We start from the raw sequence: 16,802 nt of genomic DNA, 5'->3' as shown, positions 1-16,802 counted from the left end.
GAAAAAATAACTCTACGGCTAGCATCATACTTAATGGTCTCATACTAAGATCAGGATCAAGGCAATGATATTTATTCTCAGTATTCCTATTAAACACTGTACTAGAGTTCCTAAAGACTGCAAAAAGGTAAGAAAAAGAAACGAGAGGCATATAGATAGCAAAGGAATAGATAAAACTCTCTATTTGCAGACAACACTATTGTCTACATAGAAAATATCCAAAAAACTACAAAAAAACTATGAAATAAGTTCAGCAAGGTCACAGAATACAAAGTCAAGATACAAAATAATTGTATTTCTATATACTAGCAATGAACCATTGGAAATTGAAGTTAAAATAGTATCATTTACAATAGCACCAAAACTTATGAAATATTTAGGTATAAATCTAAGAAAATATGGACAAGATTTATATGAAGAAAACTACAAAATATTGTGAGGAGAAACATCAAATAAACCTAAATAAATGGAGAAATATTATATTCATGGACTGGCATACCCAATATTGTTAGAATGTCATTTTTCCCTAAATTGATTTATAGATTCAATGCAATTTCAATCACAATTCTTACAGGAATTTTTGTAGAAATTGATAAACTGATTCTAAAATTTACATGGTAAAGCAAAAGAACTAGAACAGAACAATGTTTAAAAAATAGCTGAAGGATTCACATCACCTGTCTTCATAGCTTACTATAAAATTATAGTAATTTGAAATATATTACAATGTACATCTGAAAGCCATATAATGTTATAATCCAATGTTACTGCAATAAATAAAATAAAATAAAAACTATGGTAATTAAGACAGTGCATCTTCAAATACAAGGTCAATTAATTTTCAATAATATATTACATTAATTCAATGGAGAAAGGATAGTCTTTTCAAAAAGTTATGCTAGAGTAATTGGATAGCCATATGTGAAAAAATAAAGTCATAATTCACAACATATAAAAAATTTCCTCAAAATGGATCATAGACCTAAATACAAAACCTAAAACTATAAAACTTCTAAAAGGAAACATAGTAGAAAATCTTTATGACCTTGCGTTAGGCAATGGTTGCTTAGATCTGACACAAAAAGTACAAACTATAAAATAAAATATTGATAAATTGGACTTTAATAAAATTAAAATCTCTTTAAAAGATACTGTAGAGAAAATGGAAAGATAAGCAACAGATCAGGAGAAAACAATTTGCAAAACAGTTATCTGAAAGGACTTGTATCCAGAATATACAAATTACTCTCCAACCTCAATAATAAGAAAAAAATTAGCCAATAAAAGTGGGCAAATGATTTGAATGACATTTCAGCAATGATAAATTGATAGAAAATAAGCACATAAAAATATGCTGAATATCATTAGCCACTAGGTACTTTCAAATTAACATTACAAGGTGATACCACCATATGTCTACTAGAATAGCTTAAAAGCAAAACAAAACCTGACAATACCAAGAGCTGACAAGGAGGCAAGAATGCAAGTGTGCAGAGAAGCTGGAATTCTGATACATTGCTGCTGAGAAGGCAAAATGTTACAGTCACGTTGGAAGGCAGTTTGACAATTCCTTATAAAGTTAAATATACATTTACCAACATTTCTCCCTAGGTATTTACCCAAGAGAAATGAAACTCATATTTATACCAAAAGCTGCACAAGTTGCTTAATTCTTAATTGCCAAAAACTGCAGTCAATGTCTTTTAGCCGATGAATGGATAAGTTGGACAGATTCATAAAATGGAATCTACTAAGCAATAAAAAGGAATAAACTACCAAATCATTAACAATGTATGTGAGTATCAAACAAATTATGCTGAGTGAAAGAAATTGGACTCAAAAGTCTACACACAGTATGATTCCATTTATAACACATTATTGAAAAGACAAAAATATAGGGACAGGAAACAGTGGTGGCCAGGGCTTGGTATTGGGAGAGGGGTTGACTATAAGGAAGAGTGAAGAAACTTTTGGGGTGATAAAATATTCCATATCTTAATTTTGGTAGTAGTTACACGACTGTGTTTATTTTCTATATTATCAATTTCTGCTATTTCCTACCATCTACTTTCTTTGGGCTTAATATACTGTTTCTTTTCTACCCTTTTAAGAAAAATGCTTAGATAATTAATTTTTGGCTTTTCTTCCTTTCTAAAATTTGTATTTAAGGTATAAGTTTATTTTAGGAATTCTATTTAGTTGCATCCTAAAAAATTAGCATGCTGTCTTTGCATATTAATCCAGTCAAAATATTTCACATTTTTAATCTTAATACCTAAACCTCTACTATTTGAGGATTTCCTAAGTATCTTTTAGTAGCTGTTTTCTGCCTTAATCAGACCTAAGGTCAAAAAATATATTCTGAATTATTTCAATTTTCAGAAATTTGTTGAGACTTGCTTTATACTCGAGCCTGTAGTTAATTTTGGTAAATAATCTTCATTTTCCATCTCTTGTCTCCTTGAACTTTATTCTGGACATTTTCTTCTGGACTATCTTCTTGCTTACTAATTCTCTCTTCAGTTGTATATAACCTACTGTTAAATCTATATATTGAGTTATTAATTTTATTTGTTGTAGTTTTCAGTTCTAGAATTTCCATTTGACCTTTCAGTAGTTTTGAGTTTACTGCTGAGTTTTTCCATTTTGTTACTTAAGTTCTTATATTTATTAATCATAGTTATTGTAACATCTGAGTCTCTAAATTCTATTATACTAATCTTTTATAATGACTGCTTGTTTTTTACTGAATCAAAGATTTTTTGTACATGAAAGATAAATGCATAATTTGAGTCTCTGGATGATGTGGGTATTCTTCCAGAAAAGATTTATTTTTCTTCTGGCAATAATGTTTTAGAGTTGGGAGAGATGAACTTAATCCAATTAGGGACTGAGCTCTCTCAAAGCAGGTCAATATTTTATACGTACTTACTCTTAGGATGTACCCCTCCACAGCCTCAACTGTATACTTGGGGTATTCACCAAGACCCACAACCTTGTAGGGTCTGAGTTCCAATTATTCTCCTGTTCCTGTGTTCAGTTTTTTCAGTTTTTCAGGTGCTACTTTCTTTCTAGCTTCTGAGGCTCTCAGCTTTACCATTAGGCAAATCAATCAATGCCTCTAGAGGAAAGGGTCCACGCATTTCTGACATGCTTTTCTAGTAAATACATGCATATATCATAAAGATATAAAGAAACTCATGGGGATAAAAATATAAATTCCATTCTATTAGCTATGTTTGGGCAAGGAGTAAAGGGAATTGGATTCAGGGGGCATATGTACATGTAAGGCTTCAATCAAATTTGCAATGTTTTATTTATTTCAGAAAATATCTAAAATTTTATAAATTTACTAGTAGTAAAATAAGAGGTAATATAATGTAAATGACTTCTAATGCATGTAACATTTAATAAGTAACATTCATTAATAAGCTGCTATTAATTAAAGGCCTAGCATGTGTTGTGCACTGTGCTAAGGGCAGATTACGTACTGCTAAATAAAACAGACACAGTTCCTGCCCCTCTGAAGTTTATAACCTAATAGGCATGGCAATAAGGACTAATATATATATATATACATATGTATATATATAATATATATGTATGTATATTTATAAATATAAATATTTACATATTGTATATATGTATATATTTATAAATAAATATGCATGTATATATTTATATTCATATGAACATATATATATTTAAAAAGAATATCTAAATAGTCTAACTATTTATATAGACAAGCTCTCTTCATAATAAGTTCAATGAAAAAAACTGCAGGGTGAAAAGATAGAGATGGTTGTGGGAAACAGAGTGGTTTTGGTATATCAAGGGTTTTGGAAAAACAACAACTACTCATTATTGGTTCCCAGAGGTTGTGACAGCAGCTTATTTTCAATGGAGGATCACTCCTGCAGCCTCTACAGAAATGGGAAAAAGTAGCATGAACAAGTTTGACAACTGGGGATTCGGAACTTTTGGTTATCAGGCACTAGCACTGATAGGAAACCTGGTGTATACTATAAGTGATGGTGACTCCCATGATATCAAAGAAGACAGAAAAATAGCAACATGGAGAGCAGAAACATGGAGGATAAATGGAAATGGAGAATGAAGAACACTAGCTCTAGCTGAGAAGATCCTGACGCACTAAACCAAAGAGCAAGAGCAAAAACACTCACAGATGTACTAAGTGGCTGTTGTTTTTCTATGCCATTTTCTACCCTTGGGTTGATGTGACTTCAAGAAACATGGGTTACAATGAAAAGGGACATATTATAGCAGTAAGTGTAATTACGGAACACAATGAAGCTAAGAGTATATCATGCAGGAGAATGTGTTGGTGCCGCCATTGACAGAAGTTACTTGAAGAAAGCAAGATTTGCGTGTACTTGTGAAGGAGGGTAAAGATTAATTGGTGGAAGAGATAAGTTGTGCACCCCAGTTAATGGTTGTAATTACTATAATAAAAGACTTTCAAAGTGACTTCTAAAATATTTTTTCTTTAATCTAGAAGCTTCAATCAGGTAACTTCGAAACAAGGAATCTAAAAATAATCTGTTAGTCTCAGGATTTTCTCAGATGTATAAGCAATGTCAAGTCTGATTTTCGTTCTTGAAAGACTGTAGTTTAAGGGTTCTCATTACTACTATTAAATCCTCAATGTGCCAAAACCAAACTACCATTTAAAATAAAGCAACACACTAGAAGAATATACACAGGATATATAAAAGGCACAGGGATAATATTATTAATATGAAAGGAATTGTTGCAAATCTATAGGAAAAAGATGAATATTAAAAAACAATGGCTAATGAGATGAATGGGCAATCTAAGAAGAAAAAATACAACTGCCTAATAAGCACAAGAAAAGAGATGCTCAACCTCTCTAATATTCAAAGAAATTTCAATTAAAATAATAGTGAAAATGTTTTACTGAAAAAAAATTCAGACTGGAAAATATAAGAAAAAGCTGATGAAAATTCAGGACTTGTTTGAACCTGGTGTCCAAAAGTTATCTAATGACTCTACATGCTTCCAAGTTCTTATGTTATTTCAATACTTGTGTTACATCCACCCCTTCTCTCCTGCACCCCAGCAGTTCCCGTATGGGTATGAAACCTGATGTTAGATGAAACCACAGAATAATATGCAACTATTAGAAAAAAAACAAGGTAGGTTTGCTTGTATTGGCATGAAAAGATATTTTAGTCAGTGTTAAGTAAACAAAGCAAATTAAAGATGAGTACACGTAATATGATCCCACATTTTATTAAAAAATATATAAAAACACCATCAAATTAATTCCTATGCTCATATATGCAGAAAATATTAGCTGGAAAAGAATATAGCCAATTACCTAAAATTTGTAAGACTTGGGTGAAGGGAATCTTATTTTTGGTTTTTATTTTATTTTCTTGACAAAAATGATACGTAGACATTAGAACTTTTGTTTTCTACTTCATACCATCCTTGAAGTGGAACAGGATTACTTTTGTAACCATAAAAACTTTAAAAAAATCATTTCTCTTTTGAAATAAAATCAATGAGAATTTTAATTTATATGTAGGGGCTTTTGTAAGGATGAGTAACATTCATTTATTTCTCACAAAATCCCTATTTGGGATTTTTTAAAAATGAGGAATTAGTGGTCAGGATTTGAGCTTTGAGCTGTTTTTCCAAAGCTCATGATCTCTCCAACAAAGAAACAGCAAATATTCAATGATTTTTTTCCATACTTAGGAGGGACATAAAGGTAACCTCATTCACAGTCATTTTAGACTCAGGAACATTAGCGATTAAGAAATCTGTCCTAAAACATGAAACAAGTCAACGACAGAATTGGAAATAGAGCTTATGCTTCCTGACCATATTTCTTTTTCATTTTCTTATGACAATAACAGAAATTCCTAAGCATTGAAAATGTCTTCACAGCTTATTTTTTTCTGTCTTTTCTTTGTATTAGCCTATTGATTTTGCCTTAAAATATCTACAGTTCAAATCATTAGCTTCATGTTTTATGCAATAATCCCTCTTCAAATTTAAATATCAAGATCAATGTTTGATAAGCTCAACTTATATGCAGAAGATAATCTTTGGGGTCTGGGATATTTTCTGATATCTGTTTTAGAAGAGGTTTTGCTTATAGTGTATTATGATACGTTGGTGTCAGATTTGGCTGTGCTTACCGTAACCTATGGAGATAAGAGATATCCTAAGCTGGAAACAAAGAACTCAAAGCTTGTTTTTATTCAGCTTCTTTTGAAGTCTATATTTTTATTTTACTTTTTTACCTCTGTATGGTATTTTTGGTACATTTGGAAATATTTCTCTGGCTCTTTCTTACACAGAATCTAGTTAAATAAAAAAAATATTGCATTTAGCCCTGAATCTAAACAGCAAACTTATTCATCAACTGCTGCCACAATCCACAGCATCTTCTCCTTTCCACACTCCTGTGGATTCTTCCTTTGATATACCTGTGGGATTTGCCTGTCCCTGCCCTATCCCTATTGTCACATCCCTAAATCTTCACCCTCACTTGCCTCAAGAATTGCGCTAACCTCTTAGTTAATCTATTTGCCTCCATCTCTTCCTCTTCCAATACCTACTCTATATTACCACCTAATTTACCTTTTAAAGACACAGGCCATTATATTTCAAGCCTCTGCTTTAAAACCATCAATTGATTGTCACACATTCACTAGTATAGAAAAGTTTCAACTCATTAACATGACTTTCCTGGCCAATGACGATCTGACCCCAAGTTTAACCCTTTTTTTGTGTATGCGAGGAACACTGGCCCTGAGCTAACATCTGTGCCAATATTCCTGTATTTTATATGGGATTCTGCCACAGCGTGGCTTGACAAGCAGTGCCAGGTCCGCACCCAGATCCGAACCTGCAAACCCTGGCCTGCCCCAGCAGAGCGCATGAACGTGACCCTTACGCCACCAGGCCGGCCCCCAAAGTTAACTTTTATCTCCACTCTCCAACACTTTGCAGGCTCTAGCTTCTCAAATTACTCACAATTTCTCAACATATCTGACATCCCATGTCTTCTGATCTTTTTCCCCTGCCTGTTATCTCTCCTCTTCAGTTTCCATTTGCTCATAACTATTCTCTCTTCCTTCAAATCACAGGTCACTCAGTGTCACCTCCTTCTAAAGTATTCTTTTGTACTCAAGGCAGAATTACCAGTGATTAATTAGCTGTGAAGGATAGGGCAAAGAAATGTGTACAATGGCTATAAACTGGATCGTAGCTCACTTAATATTAAGAGTTAGTGATAGTATGGGTGCTTTTGTACTGTGTAAATTCCATAATTTTACTGGTGACACAAGATTTAACCTATCTAGTATGATTTTATTGGCATTTGCTTTATAGTTCAAAACTGATGAAAATAATATGAATATTTTTCTCTTTAATCAATTTTGTCTAGCATTAGAAAACAATTCTCCACCTAGCATCTCATCACTATAAAATAATATTAATTATGCTTATATAGTCTTCTTAAAATATGTGTATATTTCCACTCCTCATCATTTAAACAATTCCAGAAGCCAGGATATGACCTGGTGACAATATGTGTAAAACTAATAGTTTGTTTCCTTAACAATTTTTTTACTCCTACCTACTTAGTGAAAAAAGGGGAGAAAAATTCACAAGTATGAGCAAAATACAACAGATAAAAGAAAGAAATCAGTACTTGGAGTGAGAGGAGAGACAGCTAATATTTCTCATAACAGATTTTAGCAAGTTCTGAATAACTACTGGCTAGATTTTATGTTTTCAATTTTTAAGGGGCCACAAAAAATCATTATTTCCATAAGTTTTTTTGCACTGTGTCCAAATCTACAAAGGAGATTTGAAAACACATAATCTCAGTTTAGCATCAAATTTTATATACTTTATCTATGTTACATCCCCAGTACCAAATCATGATTCAAAAGGTAGAGTTGTTGTCTTCTTACATATTCCATAGTTGAATATTTCTGCCTTTTCTTCGTGCTAAGTCTACGCTATCTGCATATTTGCCAGAGGCTTATTTTCTGCAATTTAACACAGTTCTGGTTATTTCTTCTGCACAATCCATAGCAGTATAATGCAGTGGTTAAACCTCAATGCAATCCAAAAGATAGAGATTTGATTTCTCCTCTGCTACTTAACTAATTTACTCAGTGGAGCAGTGAGGAATCTCTTTAAAACTCAATTTCCTCATCTCCCAAATGGGGACGATAATAATTGTGCAATTTGGGACTTTTTCTAGGACTGTGTGAGAATTAAATGAATTTTACATGTAAATATTTTGTACAGCCACTGGCACATAGTGAACACCAAATAAAAGTTTGCTGAGGATAATAATGAAATTCTAACTACAAATAAGACATTCAGGTAAATATTATTTGGATTCTATTGATTTCTAATGGAAAAAATATTATCACAGAAACTGAATGGAAGTTTACATTTGTATTTGCTAGTTTTCAGTCTCCAGAAAAATATAAATTGCTAATAAAATTAATAGCAATAAACTTCATTGCAGAGGGACATTTTTATGTACTCACAGGAATAAACTGGTTTCACAAAATTCAGAAATCTCAATCTACATATAACAATTTATATGCTAGTTACAAATAAATTCCAAATTATGATATAAGCAGGACTGAAAGAGGTTTTAACTTTCCATAATTGTTTTTCTAACCTTGTAGAAATTATCATATATACTTAAAAGTTAAAACAAGTACACATATAATATGGTACATTAAATATTCATGTTTTATGATTCAGATCTAGAAAGTAAAATTGGCCCTCCTCATACTGGTCTAAATTCATGAAGTTTTGCTGTACACAAATTAAATTCTCTAATAGCTTCACCTCTTCTTCATTTTCAATGCAGTGAAAGCTTAACTTAGTCTATCATTTATAAAAGGAGGTTTAATGAAATAACTGATCCATTCCAACATTATTTGAAAGTCTCCTGTTTTTAATTTGCAGCAATTAATACAAAGCATAAATGTTTTAAACCTTGAATCCTATGAGACACAACAATTTAATAACCCAATTTATTATCTTGCAAATCTCTTAGTGAAGTAAGGAAAACATAATCTACCACTGCCAAATTTGATAATACTGCTTCATTAGTCACAACAGATAAAATTAGAATCCATTAAATGTGAAGGATTATTTTGATATGCAAAGTTTGTCTTTGAAGAAAAATGTGTTCATTGTTACAAATGAGAGCCATGATTCTGTTATTGGGTGTCACATAGGCAACAGAAGCTTTATTATCATAGCTAGAATTCAAGAGACATTTAGTTTGCTGTGTTCTTCTCATATTAGAACAGCTTTTGTCAATGTGTTCTCCATTTAAGAATACTTGACATGCATTAGTGCAGTTAACTGCCATTATCATGAAGAGAAAGAACAGCCAGGAAGAATGAACTTTAAGCAGTACTCTACTAGTAAATTATAAACTAGCCTTACAAGTTGAAGCTATATGAAAGGGAAACTGAAACATATCATAACATTGCAGTTGAGGGTGAAAGTCAGCTTATCATTTGAAGTGTGAATTCATCTACTTGAACATTTCCTGTGGTGATAATTTTTCCTTTTGTCCTTCAGCGCTCTTGTACCAAAAACAAATGGATCACCAATGTTGTTTAAACCAAATCCCCCCTTTATCCTTTTGTTTTTTCTTTATCTACATTTATAACCTAAGGCGTTATTTTAATGAACTCTGATCTTTAAATACATATTTAATTTAAATATGAAAATAAAAGTGGGGATAGAGCTAGGTTAACTATTAAAATCAGCATTTTGGGGCTGGTCCAGTGGTGTAGTAGTTGAGTTTGTGTGCTCTGCTTTGGTGGCCCCAGGTTCACAGGTGTGGATCCCAGGCGTGGACCTAGCACTGCTTGTCAAGCCACACTGTGGTGGCATCCCACATGAAATAGAGGAAGATTGGCAACAGATGTTAGCTCAGGGCAAGACTTCCTCACACACAAAAAATTAGCATTTTTAAGACAATGAAAATGCCACCTGACAGTGGCAAAGGAGATGGAGACAGCCAGAAATAGCCTAAAACCTTGGGTAATGTGAGCAGGTTCTCTTACATAGAAGGCCTAAGAGTTGCACAGTAAGAAGCAACAACCTCTCTCCTTCCTCTCCACCATCTGCTCTGCAGTTGCAAGGCAGCAACCATTTGTAAGTGCACCTCCATCCAGTTTGGCCAGCCTGGTATCCAGATGGGCAATGCCTGCTGGGAGCTCTACTGCCAGGAACATGGCATCCAGTCCAACGGCCAGATGCCAAGGGACAAGACCATTAGGGGAAGAGATAACTCCCTCAACACATTCTTCAGTGACACAGGCATTGACAAGTATGTGCCCAGAGCAGTGTTTGTAGACCTGGAACCCATGGTCATTGATGAAGTTTGCACTGGCACCTACCATCAGCTCTTTCACCCTGAACAGCTCATCAGAGGCAAGGAAGATGCTGTCAGTAACTATGCCCATGGGCACTACACCATTGGTAAGGTGATCATTGACCTTGTCTTGGACCAAATTTGGAAACTGGCCAGCCAGTGTATGGGTCTTCAGAACTTCTTGGTTTTCAACAGCTTTGGTGGGGGAACTGGTTCTGGGCTCACCTCTCTGTTGATGGAATGTCTCTGTCAACTATGGCAAGAAGTCCAAGCTGGAGTTCTCCATTTACCAAGCCCCCAGGTTTCCACAGGTATAGTTGAGTGCCACAACTCCATCCTCACCACTTACACCACCCTAGAGCACTGTGATTGTGCCTTTATGGTAGACAAGGAGGCCATCTATGACATCTGTTGTAGAAGCCTCACTATTGAGTGTCTAACCTATACTAACCTGAATAGGTTGATAGGTCAAATTGTGTCCTGCATCGCTGCTTCCCTCAGATTTGATGTAGCTCTGAATGTTGACCTGACAGAATTCCAGACAAACCTGGTGCCCTATCCCCGCATCCACTTCCCTCTTGCCATGTATGCCCCTGTCATCTTTGTTGAGAAAGCCTACCATGAATAGCTTTCTGTAGCAGAGATCAGAACGCTTGTTTTGAGCCAGCCAACCAGATGGTGAAATGTGATCCTTGCCATGGTAAATACATGGCTTGTTGCCTGTTGTACCATGGTGATGTGTTTCCCAAAGATGTCAATGCTGCCATTGCCACCATCAAGACCAAGCATACCATCCAGTTTGTAGATTGGTGCCCCACTGGCTTCAAAGTTGGCATCAATCACCAGCTTCCCACTGTGGTATCTGGTGGAGACCTGGCCAAACTACAGTGAAGTGTGTGCATGCTGAGCAATACCACAGCCATTGCTGAGGCCTGGGCTCGCCTGGACCACAGTTTGACCTGATGATGCCAAGCGTGCCTTTATTCATTGGTACGTGGGTGAGCGCATGGAAGAAGGAGAGTGTTCTGAGGGCTGTGAGGACATGGCTGCCCCTTAGAAGGATTACTAGGAGGTTGGTGTGGATTTTGTTGAAGGAGAGGGTGAAGAAGAAGGAGAGGAATAGTGAAGGTAAAATGTCACAAAGGTGCTGCTTTTACAGAGAAACTTGTTCTGCTTTAAACATTGAAAAGTTGTGGTCTGATCAGTTAATTCGTATGTAGCAGTGTATACTCTCATATACAATTACTTACTTTGCTTTAAAACACAATGCTTTGTTACAGACCCAAGGTGTGTTTCTCTGATGGGTTTGAATAAAGTATTCCCTTTCTTAAATGGAAAAAAAAAAAACCCCACCACAACTTGGGTAATGTGCCTGGGGGGAATAATAAATGGAATTTATTGAGTTCGGATAATTGTTTCTTGAGCTACCCAGTACTTCCAGATTAGAGACCTAGAGAGAACAAGTCCTCATATTTACATCGCGGGACAGGGAGCCTGAGGCAGAAGAGAGAGGGGAGTTAACACCTGCGGAGCTTCTAGGCAATGCAAGGCACTGGGCTAGGTGCTTTATATGTACTGTCTCCTCAAATCCTGATAATGGTCCTATGCGCTAAATTTTACCTCCCAAGTTTTTTAATGTAGAAAACAATTTGAAAGATGTTGCCAAACTTTCCTAAAGTCTCATAACTCAATCTGTCTCACTCAAAAATGTTAGATCACTAAAGCACTCAAGCCACCTTTATCTTTGCATTCTTAAAACACAGTCCTCCTTATTATCACTTATTACTTAGGTATTCATCTCATTCAAAAATACTGAGATGGTTTACAAAATTACTATAATAAAATGAGATTTGCCTTAAAGTAGAGAAATTAAAGGAAAAATGAAAATATAAAAATAAAATGAGATTAGACTAGAAATGTATGCTGTTAGAGTCTACAGAGTTATTAAATGTGGGGTTCAGTTCTGACATTTCTGGCACCTAATGCACAAAAGAAAACTGATCATTTTTATGTATCCCAATTGCTAGGGAAGCAAAGTTCTTTAAAGCAGTGAATTCTGAAGAAAAAAATATTCTTTCATGGTTTCTCCTGAGGATGCCAGTGAGTACACACAATATATTAGCGTTTTTCTCACAATAAATAACAAATTGCATACATTTTTTCTATTGGTTTATATACAACCTTAACTGGTACCATATGGCATATCTTGCACTTTTAACTTTTTCTGAATAATTATTGTTACAAGTTTATCATGACCAGGTCCAGATTAATCATGAAAACATCAACAACATTTGGGTTGAACTGAAGGATTAATGCCCATCACCTTTCTCATGGGATCTTCTTACAATTAATCCTTTTGTTAATGCAAAGGGTACCTTAGATTCTGCTTCTGCCACTTCCTAGATGCGTGACCCTGGGAAAGTGACTTAGCCTCTGCTTACTTCAGTTTCATCATCTGTAGTTTGGGGATGATAATAGTACTGATGTCATTAGAAGTAAATTTAGGATTAACTTAAACATTAAACACAATTGCTTAGTACAGTTCCAGGCTCCAGTTAATGCTCTACACTTCCCTAGATGATGATGATAATAGTTATGTAGATATCTAGTTGTGCCTAAATCATCTGGCAAGCATAATAAACCTTGAAAATTCAAGATGAATCTTTTCTTTCCTCTATAATGTGCAGAGAGGTAGAAAATTGAAATTTTCAGAAGTGGTTGAATTAGTACAATTCTTTGTAAGGATTCTTATAACAGTACTCTTGTGCTCTTAGAAAAATATTCTTAATCTTTCCAGATAATGTATTCTTTTAGAAATTTGCAGAGAAACCTCTAATCTGTTTTCAAATTCGAAATGGCTATAATTAACAAGAGTAATAACTTTCAAAATGACATTTTCTTTTCTTTTGTACCTTTAGTCAGGTAGTTTTAGCCTAGATTTTCAGATTTTCTGATTATCCATTCTCACTATAATCCCCGCTCTGCAGAACTGATTGCTTATAGGAAATAAATTGTTTGCTTATATTCCAACAATTGAAACTGAAGCATTCCTTTACACTTCAACAGCAATCTAACTGCGACTGTAGTGGAATACATGTATCATTCCATATAATATCATGTCTGGTTAGTTATGCCACTTTGGTTGCAAGGAGCACAGACTCAAGTAATGACAAATAACTAAAAGGTAATTTTTGTAAGCAGACTTTGCACAACAGAGAAACAAGACTAAACTGCATTGCCATTTTGTACTGGAACCCAGAGAAAGCTGAACTCAGCTTAACAGGTAGTGTGATGACCAGTCAGGCCTCATGGAACCATGAAAAAGAATCTTTTTCAGAGTTGAAGGCAGTCTGGGAGTGCAGTAAGTGACAACAGCTGGGATCCTCACTCAAGATGTCCACCAATACCACAACTCTGCTACTCTCACCATTTCTGCTTTTCCTTCCAAGCATCCTTTCTCTTCCTTCACTGACAGCTGACTTCTCCTTCAACCCTGGTTATCTCTGGGCTTCTGTTTACACATCATTTTGATTTGTTCTTTTGGATCACTTACTACAGCCACATCCAAACTTGAAAGCTTTCAATGCCTATTCTCCTTGTCAGTTGTCTCCTCCTCTGGATTTCTCAGTCTAGTTCCAGAGAGCAAATGTAGGTTTTCTTTTCACTAGGGTACCTCAACAGGGACTGTGAGAGGAGGAATTTAATCCCGGAATGACTTGTGAATGGGGCAGGCACAGTGATTAACCAATCTGAGACCCATGTTTAGTTTTGTACATATTGCTTTCCCAATTAAATCTTTATGGCCCCAACTTTGCATAGTCCTCCGCATATATCGAATATTCAATAAAAAGTTGTTAAAGTTAAATCAGAATGTTAGTGAAAAAATTATGAATGAAACAGGAAATAAAAGAATGGAATAAAAATCTTTACGTTAAAAGAAAGAATTAAGTATTTGTCCTTCCTTTTCTGTACTTATTTCAGGGTAGCTGAGTACATAGCTCTAATTGTTGAAGGGAAGTACTCCTTTACAGACAAATTCTGATGAATAAATGTTGAAGGAATGACAGCAAAAAACCAAAGTTTTGCAATCTCTAATGGAATTACTGATTCTGAAGTGATTATAAGTAAATGAAAGCATTAGAGGAGAGGTCAATAGAAAACTTCGGAATGAAAGGGTTAGGCTGTTAGCACTCATCAATCTTAGCATCACTACAGGTGGAACAACTAGATTTAGTGTGACCTCTGATGTGATGGAGTATGAAGTACACAGAGTCTCCTGTGAGGTATTCTTTAAAAAAAATAATGAAAGGAACCTGAAAGTTAGCCTCAAGAGCTAATGTTCAACTATGGAGAGTATCGAATATGGAAGAACAAGTTAAATGTAACAAACAAGCAAGCAGAATACAGATCTAAAAAGTGAACCACTCTGAAGGACGTTGAACATGCCTTCTTTATGAAGTCAGTGGCATGGATAAAAGAAAAATGAAGGGAGCTGAACAAGAATGAAAGAGGCTTATGATATAATCACCATGTTAGCGTGTGGACTTTATTTGGATGCTGATTTTAAAAAACCAATGTAAAAAGGCATTTTTTTAAAAAAGAAACAGTGGCATTTGACTATGGAACAGGAAATACACAATAACAAGCCATTACTATTAATGTTATTACTTGTGATAATGGCATTGTGATCTGCAACAAAATAGCCATCATTTTTAGAGATGAATACTGAAGTACATGGGGTTGAAATGCTATAATGTCTGAGATTTGCTTAAGATAACTCAGCAAAGAAAAACAAAATTAAAGCTTAAGAGTATAGGTAAAGAAAATATGACAGAAATCTTGGAAATTGTTCAGTTTGAGTGATGGATACACAGTTCCATTGTATAGTCTCTCTACTTTTTAATATGATAAACACTTCTGTAACAATTTTTTAAATATAAAAATAATTTAGGGAAGCCACAGTGCAAGCAAAGAAATCAATAGCTTTAATACTTTGCATAGCGTTAGTTCCAAAACAGAAGGAACAAGATGTAAATCCCTGATCCAAGTATCTTAAACCCAATCTTCTCACTGCAGCAGAGGAAATATACTACCTTTTAAAACGTACAATTTGAAATAATGTTCTGGCTCATCTTACAGCCTTGCAAAAATAAAAGCAGCGTACTTTATCCTTGCAAATGTAATAGGAGATTTTTGAAAATTGGTCCATTTTCTACTTAACACATCGGATCCTTTCTGATACATACTCTTAGCTCAGGGAGAAAATAAATTGAGCCTTCACTATATGTATACTTTTGGAGGAAACCAAAAGAAATTACAGACAGTAATAAAATACATGCAAACACAGGATCATAGAATAGATGAAACATATTTCTGCTTATATTTTGGCCAGCATTACAAAAACAAAATAATTTAATGTCACAATAACTTAAATGAACTGAAAGGAAAATTTTATAACTATTTAAGAAGAAATAAGATTTCTTACTTTCAAGTAAGTAGTAGACCTTGCCTACATCATACATTTAGTTGACGTCAGTCTAAATACTTTCACATCTAAGTATACAATTGCCTACTGCATTTAAAATTCATGGGAGTCACACAGATAGCCAAATCTCTATAGATCCAAATATAACTTACTATGTACTTTCTTTTTTTTTTTTAACTATATTCTCCCTTAAATTTATACTTCCTCCTGAATTCATCTCAATTAATGGTGCCCCCATAAATACAGCATCTTCATTGTCCCATCTTCCTTAACACTCTACTCAATGCAGTTAGTTTAAAAGATCTCTTGATTTATCTCCTTAATATTTCTCTAATCTGACCCTACCTCTCCACCATCTTATACAAAGCCCTCCTATCTTCTCAATGGATTACTGCTGTAGCCACTTAAGTGTTACCTCTACTTACAAAATAAAGAAAATGATAAAGAATAGAGAAGAAACCAATTTACTTTAAAACCAAAAGCAATATAAAGATTTAATGAAACCCAAACCTGGGTTTTTTTTACAAGACAAATAAAATTTATAAATGTCTAGCCAGTCAGACAAGAAAAAAGAGAGAAGATACAAAATATCAATCCTAAGGATGAGAGAGGAGGAAACGACTTCAGATTTTATAGATATTAAAAGGATGAAAAGAGAATGTCATGAGCAGCTGTATGATAGCAAATTCAACCACTTAAATGGAAAAATTCATTGAAAGATACAAACTACAAAAGCTCAATGAAGAACAAGTAGGTTTGGGAGGGACCCAGATATAACATAGGAGGCTCCTGAACTTCCCTCCACCCACTGATGCACTGAATGTATAATGACACATGGAGCAATTCCCTCTGAGGGAAATCCAGAAACTAGCTGAGTGACTCCTACACATA

The 16,802-nt window shown here is 34.5% G+C and overlaps 1 protein-coding gene and 1 pseudogene across 1 annotated transcript in view; one reads left to right on the top strand and one right to left on the bottom strand.

Moving 5' to 3' along the window:
- The window catches only part of UNC13C (unc-13 homolog C), a 351,117-nt gene that overhangs the window by 181,557 nt on the left and 152,758 nt on the right, over nucleotides 1-16,802 (bottom strand). The window lies entirely within an intron of this gene.
- LOC124235643 (tubulin alpha-1A chain-like) lies at nucleotides 10,209-11,549 on the top strand (annotated as a pseudogene).

This window comes from Equus quagga, chromosome 2 (assembly GCF_021613505.1).
Source record: "Equus quagga isolate Etosha38 chromosome 2, UCLA_HA_Equagga_1.0, whole genome shotgun sequence".
NCBI lineage: Eukaryota > Metazoa > Chordata > Mammalia > Perissodactyla > Equidae > Equus > Equus quagga.
This window is presented reverse-complemented; position numbering and strand designations above follow the sequence as displayed.